The sequence below is a fragment of the Coptis chinensis genome, chromosome 7 (genome assembly GCF_015680905.1).
Source record: "Coptis chinensis isolate HL-2020 chromosome 7, ASM1568090v1, whole genome shotgun sequence".
Lineage (NCBI taxonomy): Eukaryota > Viridiplantae > Streptophyta > Magnoliopsida > Ranunculales > Ranunculaceae > Coptis > Coptis chinensis.
The window spans coordinates 60,100,823-60,119,526 of record NC_141462.1 but is presented as its reverse complement, the minus strand read 5'-3'; the positions used below and the strand labels follow the sequence as shown (position 1 = coordinate 60,119,526).

General features: G+C 38.0%; 1 pseudogene; it reads left to right on the top strand.

The window, feature by feature from the left end:
• Positions 1 to 8,580: 8,580 nt before the first annotated feature.
• LOC147488201 (small nucleolar RNA R71) lies at positions 8,581 to 8,675 on the top strand (annotated as a pseudogene).
• Positions 8,676 to 18,704: the final 10,029 nt, after the last annotated feature.

Below are 18,704 nucleotides of genomic sequence, written 5' to 3'. Positions count from 1 at the left end.
ACTTTGAAGCCTGAAATGCATAAAAACACGTAATCAGTGTTAACTCTTAATTATTACTCACATAATTGGTCTAATAGTATGATCTTTATTCTGAGGGGTTAAAACTACAATTTTGGGCTCTTATCAAACCACCCCCAAACAGCATTTTGCTTGTCCTCAAGCAAAGATGGGAAATTAGAATAAGTGACCAAAAAATGGAGTTCTAACTACTCTCGTTTCGCTGAGTGCGATTGCATTGACCTTATGCAACAAGGCCTTAAACCACTAGGAATTCTCTAGTGGACGAGTTATAGCCTCGTGAGAGTTTTCCAGTGAAGGTACTCACAAACTTCATCTATACTACAACGACTAAGAAATAAAACTATTGTTTCCTTATTCATGCTCTAAATCAACTACCTATACATCTCACTAGCAAATGAATAAGAATAACCAAGTCATATATGCATAATAATCAATCATCTATGATACAAATATAAATACTATGAGTAATACTATGAAATGCCTAGCAGGTTCGTTTCTGAAACTCGGGATAGCGTCCTTAAGTAGGTTCTCACAATAATAGTCAAGATACAACACTCTAATTTTTCCACTCAAGTTCCATTTACTCCGATTAATGCGGGGGCACTTTTTACCTTACAATCTCAATGACAACAAGGAAGCCGGAGTCGATCAAACACATCTGCCACTTACTATCACACTAACCTATTCCTAATTGAGCTAGAGGTCTTTATTAGGTGCTGCGGGGATTAGGAGATGGTTTAAGAAGGAAAGAAATGGATATTCAGAAAGGACAAGTTTGAGATAATAGAGTCTTCATATTATGTAACTTAGAGAAAACCTTGTTATTTTCTTTTTCTTCTATACTTTGTTTCCATCCTTAGCCATATTTTTTTTTATTTCTTTTTTTTGGCTTTTGACTCCCTTTTATTCTATTTTTGGAGTTTTTATTTTATTTCTATTTCTATTTTTCTTTTCTTTGGATGGAAACTTCTTTTCTTTATTTTATGAAACAATTAACTAACTTTTGTTTACACAAGTTTTCTCTTCTTCTTTCTTCCCTCATTCTATTTTCAGACTTATCTAAATTGGGTAGGTTGAATTTTTTTATTTTGTTTTGTTTTGTAACAGGGGTAAAGGATTTGTGGTTTATGAAAGGCTAAAGAAAGGCTCGAGAGGGGACTAGCGGAAAATAATTCATAGGTTTGATTTTTTGGCTATATCGATCCAAAGAGGGCCTAAATTCTCGCTTAGGATATGGCATAGTGATCAAGCAAGTGGACGTGTGATTTCTCTATCTGGATTTTACTTCTCCCTTGTGTCATTTCTCAAATGTTTAATTTCATATAAGGCTTTAGGCTATATTCTCCACGGGATTTGTAGAATAAGTACTCTAGCCTAGATTTGAAAAACTTCTTGCTAACAATCATCGATCCTCATGTAATATATTTATAGATAGATGCAAAGATTATTACCTATATATTAACCTAAGTTTCTAAAAATTATTCTAATGCAAAATCTATGTGAGACTTCTAGATTATTAAGAGCATAGAGAAGGAAAACAATACCAATATTCCTAAGTGTATAGCATGAACTTATTTATTTATATTTTTGAATTTTTGAAATTTTAACTAGAAAACAAATACATATTATCTCTATCTATATCCTAACAGATGTCTTAATTACACGTGTTTCTATGCCCCCCCCCCCCCCAAACAAAGAAACATGCTTTGTCCTCAAAGCATTTTAAATAAAGAGGGTAGAAAAATACCATTGAATCGCGTGAAATTTAGGAACATCTATGAAAACAAGGTTAGAACGTCTAATATAGGAAATAAAACCTGACTCAACTCTATCTGAGTTCTACCCATTATGGGGTTAACAAGAATGAAATTGCTTGGGACATAAGCGGACACTAACTAGAATTAAAACTTACCTTATCTCCCCGCTTTACTCATCATCTTCCTCATCCTCTTTCTTCTATAAAGAAGTGAGGTTCCTTCAGCGATCTGCCATGCCATGATAATTTGCCGGGCTTCCCGCCATTTATCATCTATTATTGCTAACCTATTAAGAGCCACTTGAGTGCGGACGGGGTGTAGGGTGCAACGATGAGGTTGTATCCTCCACCACTTACCAAGTCATTACGCGGAAAAGATCGAATAATACTATTGGTGGGTGGTGCGATTAATGGACCGTAATCCAATCCGTGAAATGTGTACAAAAAACGAGGAAAGAAACATAGCATAATACGGAAAATTAGAACAGGCATAAGAAGGTACTTATGCCTCATGCTATGGGATCGAGCTAAACTAGACATCAAGGTTCGGGGAAGGTCATGACACATCGTCCCGTGGCTAAAGCAAGGAAGACGCCGCAAAGTGGCATCATTCACGGAAAGAAAAACACCATTCCCTAAAATGTTTAGCATGATCCAAAACATAACAGTTCCTATGTTCATGGACAGGGCTACCAAAGCGCGACGCTATATTCCCTTTGGTCCTCGATATCGGAAAATGCCCGCCATACGACTCATGCAAAAACTCGTAAGTGTAGACATACATATTATCTACCCAATAGCACCATGGGTCTTGTATTTCAGCGGGCATAGCAAGTCCAAGAACAAATGCTAGCAAGAACCTGGTAATTTCCATTAGTTCATTATCAATGTTGATGGAGAACACTTGTTCTCCATCTGGTCTCTCAAAGAAAATGCAGTTATCGTAAAAATAAGATGCTAGTGTTGGAGAATAAAGTGCATCAGGTCTTACCATAAGCGGTTTCTAGCAAACGTATGTGATCGCCTCGCGAAACCGAGCACCATAAGTAGTGCTTTGGAACAAATCTTCAAAAGATTGTTCCGGTATCAAGGTAGGAGATGTCATCTCAAAATTACGCTCTGGAATAGCTTCGAATGATCCGGAAACTACCCGCAGAAAACTGGAATTTTTCTGGTCCACGAAGTCGGTATGCGAGCGCGCTCAAGATTTTGAAATTCCAGTGTTTGAGCTGGTCCCGCTTCACCTTGAAGCCTTGAAAAGCGCTCGACAAAAATTCTGAAAAAAATTGCGGTAGCGAGTCTCTTCTTTTCCTCAGCCGGTAGCTCGAGGTCTTGAAGATCGGAAATTGAGACGAAACGTGGGAATCGTGGGAGTGAAAGGTGAGTGATGAAGGTTAGGTGTAGTGTGAGTTGTGAGTGTAGAATGAATGAAGTTTATATAGGTTTAAAGTTGCTAAAACGGATCGGGAAGTTGCCAAAAAGTTTTTACGACAGTTTTTGGAATCCTAAACTTTCCAAACCCGAAAACGGAAACAACTCATTTCCTTGATTCTAAAACAAACCTAGTATCTTTTAGGTTGAATTTAGGATAGAATCTACCTATTTAATCGAGATTTCATATACTTATTCATAGATTTGCCTAAACGGCCATATTTTCACCTTGACTCCATGAATAAATTCTAAAACAAGGGTCATATAAAAATCATCTTTGGAATAGATAACACCACCCCAAACAATTTGGGAAGGTGGGATCAATATTAAACAACCACGACAATGAAAATAACCTCATTATATTAAAATTTTCATTCAAGTACATTTCACTACAAAATTCAAATTACGAATTAAACTTACATTAAAATAAACAATAATAATGAAACTACAAATAAACATCAAATGATACTATCCCTAACTACTTCGGCATGATCGGTAGTGGAGGGCACACGGTCGGGAGATAGCTCCCCGCTCCCTCCCGATGGGCCAGCACCATTAAATCTTTTCGGCGGCGGCCTTCGTGCCTCGATGGTGTGTCCTCGGAAGGAGAATCCCCGAGGTGGGAATCGTGCAAGCATGTCGAATCGGGCGGCGAGCTTCTAGCTTCTAGCTCGGCCCTCATCTGTTCCCACCGCTCGTCCTCCCGCTGGGATCAGATCTCAAAGTTATGATGGATAGTAGCCTATCGAGTCCGGAGGTCTTCGCAGATAGTGTTGAGTGAACGCATGCCACGATGAATTACCGCCATGCGTTCTACATCTGACCAACACCTCTCCAGGGCATCCGCATCAAAACAAGTCAAGTCCTCCTCATCCTCCGAGGCATTCTCATTTCCACCATACTCCTCATCCTCTATCCTATCCTCAGGCAACCTCCAAACTCGTTGGACACACTCCTTATAGATTGCGAGGATTTCGGTGTAGGGTGATGTAAGACCTATCGACCTTTGAGCCGCTCTCAACTTCAAAGATGATCTTGGTTATCAACACGAGGGGAGAGGTGCAACGGACTTCCCTACTCTCCCTAATCATGCTAAGCAAAAACTCCAAGATCTGAGAACTTGTACTTCTGCTCTGGAGTATCCATAAAATGTGGAGGCGATTCGGACCGATGTCGCCGACCTTCTCCTTCCCAGGCGTTCCGACCAATCCATCGAGCTGCGGCCCGGTGGTTTGGTTCTTAGGGATGCTGGCGAACACAATCGCGATCTCGCATTGTAGTTCCTTTCGATGCTATCCGCGTTCATCAATGGCTCTACCCCATTATATTGGGACTCCTGCAGCGTGACATCTAGATGGATTCTAGGCGGAATGCCTAGAATCTCAATAACAACCCGATGGTTACTTCCTTCCTCCTTTTAGCCACCATAACAAAATTCTAGTCCCTCCACCTCCTTTTTGTTGTAAAACCGTCGGACTAAGTCTTCGTGGTAAAAGGCTTCAGTCGAGTACCACAAGCTATTCCAGTCTCTACTGATCATTTCGTCACCGTAAAATGGCGCGAAGTGGTCGCTAGTAAATGCTTGCCCCGACAAGATTCGACGTTGTTGAGCCATTTTAGAGTTTGGAATGTAGTGGGGGTTTAAAACGGATGTGGTGTTGGAATTTGAGTCGACCGACTAAACCAAACAGTGGTGGTGGTGCGGTGGCTTAAATTTTTTTTAAAAAAAAAATTTCGTGGGTTTTTTTTTTTTTTTTTTGGTGGTGGTTTGGTTTTAAAGGAGATTTGAATTGGATTTTTGATGGTTGGCGTGGGTTAATTTGGTTTCTTGTTTAATTTTTGGATTTAGGTTTTTAAGTTTTGGTTTTGTTTGATAATGGCGGTTTGAGAAGATGGACCACATTTGTTGGGGCAAAGGTAAAGAACGCAGTGCATTGTGCGGTGCCGGTGGTTGGGTTGGACCCCAAGCCCAATCGAAATTTTGAATTTTTTGATTTTTCGCGAAACTTCAAATCAAAATTGCCGCTTCGTTACCGGTCCGATTTTTGTGAATGAGATATGGAAATGATCAGGAGAGAATTTCCAATCTAATGATCCATAAAACACTCTATTCCGACTGTGGATGACATATAAGATAGTGGAAAATGCCTCGAAGTGCGTGCATGACTTACGTTATGCGAACGACTGAACTCTAAATTTATGGATTATGTCAACCCGAATCGTAATACAATTCAACGGCCTAAGCAACTCTAATGGGACATAAAATATTCTAGGACGGAAACACGAACACCCCACCCCCAAACAAATTTTTTTTTACAACGAAGCTTAGAAAATTTGTTTTTTAGCAGTGGGTCTTTTAAAGTCAGATTTCCGAGACTTCCTAGATTACTATATTTATTCTTTAATATATATATATATATATATATATATATATATATATATATATATATATATATATATATATATATATTTAAAAAAAGAAAACAATAACAAGAAAGACATAATTCACCCCATAGAGAAACATGACTAAAAATCCGAAAAACATGCAAGAGTGGAAAACGTGAATTATGTTAAACGTGGACTTAGGATCCAAGATTTTACAGCCACACACTCATTATGGAGGGCCCAGTTACCTTAATGGTGCACTCACCAATATATGGAAATGAAAGGAAATGCACCAAACACAAAAAAGTTGAGTCGTTTATAGTCGGATACTTTCGAGACTTTATCTAAACATATGTATGAACATGCAGTTTATCATATATCAACAACCGAAATAGTTGTGGATCATTCCATAAATAAATATCACAGAAAACATATCCAAACACAATCAAGCACCAAGATTTCCTATGACGCAACCTAGTGAAATGAAAGCGAAGTCGGATAACCCTATTACGTAACCTAGCATGGACCTTCTTTTTCATTTTTGAACGATAGGGTGTTCTAGTAAATAAGTGTGGGAAGGTGAATGGTTGTGGAGAATATGGTGGATATGGATAAGTTGTAGAAGGAAAGCATGGAAAAAATAAGGATGTGGGTTTAGCACAAAACTCATTCATAGTGTAGGTAGGGACTGTCTCAAGTCTGAAAATGAAGGTGTCAAATGGTTTGTCTTTCTGAAGTATTTGTTTACTAGGTGGATTTAAAAAATTATGAAGTACAGAAGAAACAAAAGGATCGAGTGCAAACTCGAGATTCCTTTGAAAGGGTGGAAGGAGGGGAGTCGAGGTGGATGTTGTGCAAAGTAGTTCTTGATAGGGTGAATCATCACCTCCTCTAAGAAACTCATCGAATTCCTCATCTAGATTGGTCATATCCACGTTACTATGATAGTCCTCTACATCTTTGAGAAAGTCATCTATCTCATCCTCATCCGTAATATGTGTATCGACTAGTGTAGGGATGAAAATGTTGGAGTCTGAACTTCCAAAGGAAAGAAATTTGGGCATATGATTATTAGGGAACGTGTTGTTGAAATAATCTCGAGCAAAGCTCTCGATCATGCTAACCTCTCCATCCCTAGGCGAATCGGGTAACTGTGTTTTTGTTTTAAAAACATTGACTTCAATAGCAAGATGGCCAAAAGACATGGACATTAAACCATCACGGCAATTAATGAGCACATTGGCAGTTGCCAGGAAAGGACGCCCTAAGATGATCGGGACAGAGTCGTTAACGACTTCTGTATCGAGGATGACAAAATCAGCGAGATAGTAGAAATCCTGAATTTTTACCAGAATATTTTCGACCACACCCTTAGGATACTTAATAGACCGATCAGCTAATTGCAATGTCATTTTAGTGGGTTGCATTTCTTCTAGGCCTATTTGTCTATACAAATAAAACGGGAGTAAGTTAACACTAGCCCCCAGGTCTAATAACAACGATTAGATGTCGTATAGGAATCTCCTAAGGTACATTGTACAGTAGGACGACTAGGGTCCTTGTACTTAACAATTCCATTATGTTCAGATAGAGTTGGGAATTGTTCTGTTAAAAAGGCATCTTTTGGTATATTTGTCTTACTCCTAGTGGTACACAACTCCTTAAGAAACTTAGCATGATGTGGTAGCTTTTTAATAGCTTCGAGGAAGGGAAGGTTTATAGTTAGATTCTTGAAAACGTCCCTAATCTCCTCATAATTAGTATCCCTAGTTAACACGGCTAATTTTTGTGGAAACGGTGGTTTCTATCTATATTTAGCAATGGTATCACCTAGATGTTTAACCGTGGCTTTCTGCTTCTTAGGTTGTGTTGTAACTGGTACCTCTACAATGGTAGGCTCTTCAGTTTCTTTTTCGGTATCTAGTAAAATAACAGGTGTAGGGGCTACTGGTGGGGTAACTATAGGCATAATTATTTTGTTATCAACCACTCTGCCAGAACGGAGAGTGGTGATGGCCTTTAGCTCACCTACATTTTCATATTTATTACTAGTATTATTGGTTACCTCAAAGGCTGTGTTTGTTGTTTTGGGATTAGGTATTTCGTGACCTGGAAACACACCTTTGGGTTGAGATTTATCTTGGGCCAACTGTTGGCTTAAATTATTAACGGATTGTAGAAGCTGTTGGTTAGATTGAGCCATGGTTTGGAAAAGTTTTTGGCTCACTTGTATGAAGGTGTCAAGACGATCCGGTTGTGTGGGTGTAGTAGTCATGGGTGGTGTGACTGGAACTATTTCGCGTGAATTATTTATGGGTGGATTTTGATAATTATTATTTACCGGAACGATACCTCTATTAGCATTATAATTATTATAACTACCTTGACCTTGTGCTTGACCTTGTCGAGGTTGCACTTGGTTGTTATAATTATTAAAATTACCCTGACCCTGTCCTTGTCATGGTGGAGCTTGGTTAAAACCGTCGTTGGCCTAACATATTGATTATTGTACCACGGAGGTGTGGCGTGTTGGTTATTTCTCCAACCGAAGTTGGGATTTTGTCTCCAAGGGTTAAGTTCACTATTAATGGAACAAGCCCGTTCATAGGCTATAGGGACGATGGAAGTCGGGATGCTCGGGGCTCCAAATGAAACTACATGGATTTGAATTTACATTCATGACGGGATAAGCTTTTGTTGAACGAAATGGCCTCTACCTTTTTAGTGAGTGATTCGATTAGAGTTTTAAGCTTCGGGATCGTGTTTAATTTCAAACATCCCGGCCGCCTTAACTGTATTTGATGAACTAGCGGGCGGTGGATATCATCACTACCCCCAGTTGTTATTTAAACTTAGTTTGATCCTCTAAAATTTATAAGCCTCAGAGGCTCCTTTGCTTAAGAAACTACCCCCATTCATTATGTCTAGGACTTCTTTATGGTGGTGTAGAAGTCCTTTGAAAAGGCCGAACTAACGTGTCTTTCTCTAAGTTATGATGTGGACACTCTATAAGGAGATCGGTGAAACGATTCCAAGCCTCCAAAAATGATTCATGAGGATTTTGTCGAAAAGAAATGAATCTTGGAAAGCATCTCATCCGTCTTTAGGGGTGGGTAAAATGTTCCATAAACAAATTGAACAAGTTTAGCCCGATTCCACAGAATTAGGCTTGGGTAGTTAACCAAGACCCGCCTTTATCGGCTAAGGTGAAAGGGAATACCCTTAGTTTAATTTGTTCCGCACCAACCGTAGGATGGTGGAATGTTGTTAGGACTTGTTCAATCCTACGCGTATGTGCCGATAAGGTTTTTCACGGTCTAATCCATGAAAAGCGGGTAACAAATTAAAATATTTGGGGATTCGAAATCCCCAATCGGTCCGCTAGAAACGATGCAAGATTTGGGGCTATCGCTCAAGGCTTTATAAAAGTCCGAGAGAGAGTCTCTCCTTCGTCGGGCATTATGTCGGGTGGTGTGTGTGAAATAGTAGCTAGAGGTGTAGTGGGTGGTATACTAGATAGACTTGTTTGTTGGCGTTGTTGTGTAATTACGTTTGGTGTTTTGTTCGGCGGACCTTAATCTCATACAAGGCTAAGACCAATTTTAGCTAAACACATCAACACTCCAAACTATTACGATATACTAGTATAAACCTCTAACGGAGAAGCGAGGTGTGGAAGAAAGGAATACCTGATTAAGTCCCTGCTTTCGCTTATGAATAGCATCTTGTTTCTGGCGTGTTCGATGTATATAACAAGTTAGAACAACTGAAAAACTTGAAAAATCAAAGTTCGAATCAAAACTGTAGAAATCCGGAAAACTCTAGCTTAGGGCGCGGGTGCGCTCACTTAGGGTGCGGGTCTCGCTCCGTGTAACTTGAAGTTACAGTGTTTTAGGGCGGGTCGCTCCCACATGGGGCGGTCGGCGGTCGTTCTGATCTTTTTGGTAGTGCTTTCGGTTAGAAGCGCGATCGCTCGTATATATTTTTATGAACTTTCCAACGCTGACTCGGAAAACCACAGTATGAATCAAACAAGGGTGGGTGGGTTTAATGGGACTTTAAGAAAAGTACTTGTACTACAAAAACAATGCGAAAGTGAAACTAAGATGGCAGCGGCGCCATTTGATAAACATTAAAAGATAAATAGTTTACCTACGAAATGAACAATGAAACTCAAAACGTAAGTAAACTAAAACTAATTTGTTACGTGCCTATATTTTATCAAAGTTTTCTACTCTCAATTCTATTAGATATAGTGGAGTAGAGTGATTCGTTCCACTCCTAGTCCTTCCGCATGCTATGTTCTCTACGTATAAGTACTCTTAACTCTAAAGTCTAATGAGAGATTTACGAATGACAACTAAACTACGATGCAACTACCCACAAGATGCAACTAGTCGACTATTAGGACAACTATGGGAATGCTACGTCGATTCTATGATAAGGAGTTAGAGGGGGATTGATTCCATCTTAACTCGACTTAATTCTACTAACGACGAGTTGTCGTAATCCGAATTGAACTGCTTCGCAGAACAATAAGGTTACTCCTAATCCCTAATTACCATGGCATTTCTACCAATTCATAACTAGTATGTGAACGATTAAACCCATTCTTATGGTGAACTAATCGTTTCTAGAGTGGAAAGGAAATATCATGAATTTACTCTACGATAATCGGAATCAAGCTTTCATCAAGGCTTCTCAACCCCCTCAATGGAGGTTTAGCCGAGAATCATCACGCTATCATTCCCAATGGAGTTCAAACAAGACATGATAGAAAGATTGAAACTTTGCTTGGTTAAACCCAATTCAAAACTACTAATGCAATAATTTGGATTAAACTAATAATGACAAATAATTAAATCTACGAATTGAAATTAAACAATTAATGGAAATGAAACTAGATTATGGAGAACACTATTTTATTAATCTAATGAATAATAAAACAATGATTCAAATACTAAATTAATAATCTAACTAATCTAAGTCTAGCTATCTACGTAATAAGGGAATTTAGATCTACACAATTGTAAATGACAAGAATCGAAATTGACAAACTAGCGATTTTATTAATCAAACTAATTAAGAATAATGATTCTAAGAGTTTAATCTAAAACAAGAATTGAAATGGAACTAAACTTAATTAATCTACTGAAAACTAGATCTAGAATTCTATATATTTTTAGGTCTAACTAGCTACCATTAACTATCTACCATTAACAAAGAGCTAAGCTTTGGTTTTTATATCTCAGATCCAAAAATCGTGCATGGGCTTGGAGCCATGTTTTGGGCCAGAGAATCAGGCCCAAAACTCAATTCTTTCAGTCCAAAAAGGCCTCTTCAGCTGCAGTTGGCTTCAACAGACTTTTCGTCCACTTCTGCTCCTCTGATTGGATCAAGGCTCATACCATTGGACAACTCTTTCCGAGCCGGTCGTTTTGACATAAGGTAGGCCCCATTCCGAGGTCTGAGTCTAAAGATATGGCCTTCGGAAATTCTGCTGACTTGTGTGCTGTTTTTGCCCGCGTCGACTTTTCAGCTTTTGACCAAGCTTTAGAAAGGCTTTGTCTTCTTGAATCTTGGCCTTTAATCACGGAACTCCTTAGTAACCGACCTTTGCTCCTTTATCTCGCTAAAGTGGCACATTTCTGCACATAATGGACTTTGAAGCCTGAAATGCATAAAAATACGTAATCAGTGTTAACTCTTAATTATTACTCACATAATTGGTCTAATAGTATGACTGTTACAGGGTTAAAACTACAGTTTTGGGCTCTTATCATTAATGCCTCTCACATTCCGAACGCAAAATAATGTACTCATTTAAAACAAGAGTTGTTTTTGCTCTTGCCCCCTTGGGCCTTCCTCTTTTCTTCTTTTTACTGGGTTTGTTAGAATCATGTTTTATAAGGACAGAACCAATTTTATATACATGTTCAGTGAGTGGAGTACTTACTGATGCCGTGTCACCACCTTGGCTTTAGAAGGTGGAGTGTATGTCATATAACCATCAGCAGCTTCAATAATGCCCTGTTTATCTTTGAAGAGGATATGTTCTGCAACATCTTGTTTATCCCCCAAGGAGTCGACACCATCCTCATCAACAACAGAATTAGCATTCCCTTACATGGTAAACTCCCCTTGGTCACCAACAACTCGATTAATGAGCAATTGGTTCTTCACAGGAATCACAGGCATCAAGGGAAAGGGTGACGTATTCAGCTGAATGGTAGTAACCACTGGTTCTCTATCACTAGCAGGTAAGGGGTCCAGCTCAGTAGGTTGAGATACTATTGGTGTAGTAATTGTTGTCATCAGACCACCAAGAACCATATCTCCATTTACGACTATATATACCATGTCCAGGCAAAGAGACTACATCCTAAAGTGAACCTTCATGCACTACGAACGATACTATTTGAGGGTGTAGTTCCTTCAGATTGGTCTAAGTCCTTGGTCTCAATAGTAGACTCATCGACTGGGAGGATAGGATTACACCTTCTTCATCTCTCAGACAACTAGATTCTCCTTGAGCATTTGTATATTTTGTAGGAGTCCATCTCCGTTGTACTTTCCATTTGAACTGATTTTCCTGCTTTGGGGGTTCAGGCTTCTTACTAACCATGTTAGTATCTCCCTTTTATTTGGGGCACTTCGCATTAGCATCTCCAAAGATCTTACAAACACTACACTGAGTGGGGATCCAAGTGTAGTTTAGCCTAATAATTAGAGTGGCACAACGGAAGCGTGGTGGGCCCATAACCCACAGGTCCCAGGATCGAAACCTGGCTCTGATAGATGAGAAAGGCATCCCACACTTTTTTTTTCATTCTTTTTTGTCATCAGCAGAACTGATTTGGGAACAAACACTAGTAGTGCACATTAGTACGTGGGAATTGAACCACATATTTGCTGTAAGTCACTATCTACATCTACTGTTTTATAAGGAATATTGTTATACACCAAGAAGCAACAGATCTGGACAATTTCATTCCACAATCTTCAATTGATTAATTGGAATCATCATATATATATGAGCTTGAACTCCAAATACAACTTATCTAGAGCACGACAGTAGACATGGTGGCTAGTGGCTACTCGGATTTCATGATTCATTTTAATTGCCATAACCAAGAGTACATGACACCAAATGCACAATATGTGGACACCAACATAAGAGGAAAAAAAGGAAGCCTGTTGCCAAGAAAATAGGGTTGTAAAATAAGACCCCATAGTTCAACAACAAACATACCCACCAGATAACACATCTCAACAATGCCTACAACCGCTGCACCACCTTCCTTTGCAGTCTCTGAAAAAATTTCACTTGTTGCGATCTTTGTGTCACCTTTATCTGTCGATCTTGATGTATTTGATGCTGCAACTTTGCTATATTGTGCAGTAAAACCTGACCACTTGAGAAATGAGTGCAAAACAAGCAACAACACTTTTATGGGATACTTTTGGGATTCAAATAGAAAAGGGAACAATGAGTAGCTGGACACTACATTAAGAAGAAAATTGTAAAGATCAGTCGTCGTAGCAAACTGAAAATAAATACTACTGTTTTCTCTATCATTCACATACCAATTATTATGGGAAAAAAAAACCCCAGTATACAACTGTCCAGGTAAGGAACACAAAACCAAACAATGAAAAGAACAAACACCTCTTCTGCTAATAGTTACTGAGTAAAGTAATACAAAGCAAGGATGGTTATTAATCTATCATAATCAACTGAGTAGTGAGTACACGTGGATACATCTGCAGCTTTAAATATAGAACATCCTAATCTCTGAATCAATCGAAATAAATTCAAGGGTAGGGCCGAACGACGCTGCCTATTCTCGAATAGAGTAGCTTCCCACAAATATAACTCAGCACATCGGCAAGATAAATGGCAATAGTCATAAAGTCCTACCTATTGACAACAAAAAATAGTGGCTCGCATCTTCCAGGCTTTATACTGCAACAACCGCAAGGGGAACCACGAAATGAAGGGATGCCTTCTCATGAACATGCCAATCGAAAACAAAACCACAGGTATAAGCATAGGCCACCCATCTCGTGATAAGTTCTCGACGGGGCTCTTTCCATGCCTTAATGATACATGGAGACAATGCAACTAGCACTAATATGAATCTTATCAATGGAGTCACTTGTCATTCAAAAACATTCATATGTGAGAGATTAGCTTGTGACAATTGCATACCAGAAAGACGTAAAAAAAACTATATCGTAGATCACATGTGAACCCTTCACCAGCCTATCAATCCCATGTGTAAATGTGAAACACATTATGGAGGGTTGTTGTAGCCTTATATAAAATCTAAACTCGTCTCACCAATGAACACAACATATATGATTTGACCATTCAAGACAAAATGGATCAAGCTCTGGGATGATCAAAGATAGTTAGATAGATTAGCAGGATTTCAAGTTATGGTTTTAGACCAAGCTCCAACGGAAGGTCCATCATCTAAATAACATATTACAAAACTCATGATTTGGTATAAACAAGTATTGTCGTATACCATGGAGTCCAAGTTCATCAAGTATGATTGATTGTTTTCGCATAAGATCTGATGAATATAAGTAATCCATATGGGAACAACATTACCTGAGGAAGCACATCAAATGGTGAGGAGTCCCCAACTAGGCCCCAGTAAATGAAGCCACTGGTGCCCTGATGTCGAGACCCAGTTTTCGGAGAATGAATGCAAGGCCTTTATCAATAATAATGTAAAATACCAAAAAAATTGGCGCCTAGTATGCATGGCAGAGTCCTCTACCAAAGGGAAACAGGCGATGTATAACTTGTTCAATCTGCAAAAAAAAAAAAAGGTTAAAAAATCAATACATAGTGGGAAAATGTCCAAAAGAACATTACGACTAATTAGTTGTTTTCATCATAGTCCGAACAAAAAATAGGTATTCATGTTAATATATAGCTCAAAATGTGTAACCCATCATCGTGGACTGGGATAGGAGCATGTTTATAACAACACAGTATGAGAATTACAAGAGATAGAACATATAAAACATATCAGTGTATATAATTCCCGTTTTGTAGAGGCTGTTTTCCGCCATATCGGTTCAGTGTTTAAACCACCACAGGGTCACAAAGCAAATGTCAATAGTTGTCTATATCTACGTGTTTGGCTGGTGCAACATATATATTTTTTTTGTGATCAACCACCATCACAACTTTATACACACTAGCATTACCACCATGTACCAAAGCAAAAACGAGTACGAGTATATCAATTATCCATTTGGTGCGATTACTGCTAAGCAGGTTATAGTAAAACAACTATAATTCTCTTAAGAGTATAATCATTTCACTATATCTTAAGGTTTTTGAAACACTTCCTACTTACAAAGCAAACACTCTAAAGAGTGTCTTCCAATAAATTGGAAAAAAAAAAATACTCTGAGATTAATGAAACAATTTGTCCTTCTCTTCAAATACAAGTTCCCATAATAAGTTTTTTTTTATCAATTTTTAATGTTTGGAAGATGGCACCCCGCAATGCATGTACAGTCCTACATGCAAAAGGTCCATGAACTCACAAGGACACCTCAATAAGCTGAATAAATGGTGCTAAATTCAAAACAGTTTTTCACAAACATGTAAGTTGTTCAACACCCATTAGAGAGACAAATGGATTAAACAGTTGAAGTATATATATGGGCTCTAAAACCATGTAAGCAGACGCAACAACTACACTTTGACAGTAATTACCATAATCTCACTACTTAGCTCAACAAAACATTGCCTATTCCATACATAGTGTAGCATTAGCCCATTTCCTTGAGCAAATGCAAGTAGGCAACTGATGTAGTACATCAATTCATAACAATTGATAACTAAGTTTCACACACATCCGACCCAATGAACCAAATTGCATCTTTGAAGATAATATCCACACAAATTTATGATGAACAACGATATACATCTCAATCATATTGCAAAAAAATAAACAAACTTGAGAGCATTAATGTTGAGTAACATGCCAATAATTTCCAAATATGATAATCAGAAGAGTGACGGTGTGAATACCTGCCCATAGTACAAAAATGGAGCAAAAGCAAGAACGAAAACCATCCCAACTGCCACTCCAATCATCCAAAACCTCTAAAAAATCCTCCTCTACAATAATGTGTCAACAAATACACAAAGTACACTGGTGCTGCCACAACAAACAAATGCTTCGAACACAACAACAATGCAAAAACAAAACCCCTCGACAAATCTCTTCCCTCCAAAAACGAAAGTGATATCAACAAAAAACCAAGAAGAAACCCATTATACTGAAAATGCATGTGATCTACAATAAACAAAGCCGGAGAGCACACGATCAAAACCAAAAGCATTCACCTTCTCCAAACCCCAAAATTTCTACTCAATCTATAAACTCCGTAGTAGAGACACAGATCAGAAACAATAACACTAAGTCTTTGAAAGTAAATCACTGAGTTTGCACTGTAGTTCAAACCCTGATGAAGATTTACAATCTTGGGATTGACAAAATAGGCGAAAATGGAGAGAAATCGTTGGAAATAAGCAAATAGTGGTGGGTAATCGAGAGTCCATGGACTTGTTTCGTCTGAGTACCATTGAAAGAGAGGAAGAGAAGAAGTGAGAGCTAGCCAATGACGATGGACTTGGAAATCACTACTTCGGTATGAGGGAATAAGAAAAAGTTTTATACAGGTAGCAATGCCCGCAAACCAGAATAGGTCCTCCATGATATGTTAAAAATTTAAGATAGAATTAAGGTTTGTGGTTCGATATTCTTCATGTTATCTCCTTATCGAAACCTGCAAAGATCACATATAGCACACAATAAAAAATAGGAATGATACTAGTCTTTGCAGGAAATTTGATGGACTTTTACACCTATGTGCTATGTAAAATAACGAGGCCCAGCCCATTTGACACCCCTAAATGTCCGGGAGAAGCTCAACTCCATTTCCTTTCACTACTCCACATTCCTCCTCCCATTCACTTAGAGACAAAAAAAAAAAAAATGTTACGTCAGTTACCGTCAATTTTGTCCTTCCTTATCACTCTCAACTCTCCACCAAGGAGGTATTATTTTTTTATTTGATGGGCATTTTGGTCATTTTGTGGATCTGATTGTCTTTTTTTAGGGTTAGGGTTATAATTGGAATTGATCAACAAAGAGATTTACTACGTTGATTCACACTTGTGTTAATAATTGGGATGCATGAAGAGTATTGGAATTTGTGGTTGTATTTTTTATTTTTTTTTTCCTTACTCTTGTAATTTTTAGCTTGAGAAATCATCCTCTTAAAGTTGACCAGCTGGAGTTGAATGAATCCAGGAGTTGAGATGATATTTCAGAGATTAAATATTAATTTAACTCCTCATGCTAGTAAGATGGACTCAGAGATGAGTACATCTTGCAAGAGATCGATCTTAAATCCGTTTTCGGGTTCGTCTATGAACCTAAGACATATTTGAGATGGTAGTGATCTGTTTCTAAAAATATGTAGGTAAACTTTGCATGAGTAGGATTAATCATTTACCTTCCTCTCTTTCTAGTTTCTTGTTTAAACAACTAAAGTTTATTTTTTTTTACCTTGTCTTGCATGTTAAGTTATCATAGGAAGTAAAAAAACAAAAAGTTTGGAACCCTACTCACATAGTTCTCTAAGGTGCTAGGATTTCAGTTGTAACATCATCATAATATTTTGGGTTAGAACGAAAACGCTTACTTTAACCATACACGCGAAGACATGTGAGTAAGGAATACTTGAGTTTGGTACGTAAATGGTTGTGTAACATGAATAGATATAAAACCATTCAAAGTGCTTACATCAAATAGCGTCGCTGCCAGGGATATCTATTTAAGTTACACACGTTAAATTCTATGCTGCTTTGATACCATGTTAAATTCTATGCTGCTTTGATACCATGTTAAATTCCATGTTAGTGGTGATGCTAGGAGAGTTGTGACAATGAAAGATGGGAAAATACCAAGAAGAAGAACAGAGATTGATTATTTGATAGAGATTGAGTTGGGTTAGATAGTTATTGTTCTTTACCTAGAGTTACATATTTATATTAACTTACCTTGGGTGTGAAGTAACCCAAAACATGATAATAGAAACTACTAGATAAGGATGAGTTTGACTTATAGTCCACACTTTTAGAAACATGGGACATTACATATGTCAACTACGTATAGGTGGCGAACGCCCTCAAACCAAGAGCAAACAAGGGGTGCACACCCTCATATTCTAATATATACGGTGCCCACCTAGTCGAAACAAAAATAAAATTGATCAATCACATATAACCTGAGTCTGAAGGAGTGGGTGAAACTTAAAAAAACATACGACTGTAGCCAATCAAGTGAACATTAGACGAACAATAGTACGATGGGCAATAATTTCCCGCTCTAACCAATGTACTTATGCACCGACGAGAAAAAATTGCATACTAGAAGTCTAGCTGAATATACAAATTATAAGTACAATAAGATGCAAACATGAAAATCTTTTGATTTACATACATGAAACAGTTCAAATCTTCCTTGTCTTCCTCCCTAACAATTGAACTACTATGTTGAAGAGCCTAGGAATTGGAAACCATATTAGGTAAACCATAACCAGAACAAAACATTTCGATATTAGAGATCATTATAAGACATATACTAAAAAAAAGAAACAAAGAAAGAACATTTAATAGAAGTAAAGGAAATGAAACAGACCGTGATGAGCATATATATAAGCACTCTTCCAAGAATAGACGTGATCCCCTTCCTTTAGTTTCTCCTTTCCAATCTTGTACGTTAGTTAGCAATTCCATTTCTCACTCTCTCTCCTCATAGTTACTATCTGATCTTTCTTTTGTTCGCCCATGTAGAAATCAGTTTGACTATGCATTGGTCTTAAGAAACATGTTGTGAAGTATGACGAGAAGAAATGAAACTTCAATGTTGCCAAAGAGTCCAACTTAACATAATTTAACAGCTACTAATGATGTTTTCAACAACATCTTGTCCCAACTAATTACATATTTGACGGCAGTTAAACTATTCGAAAACTATTGTCGTCTATTATCCTTATCATGCCTAAT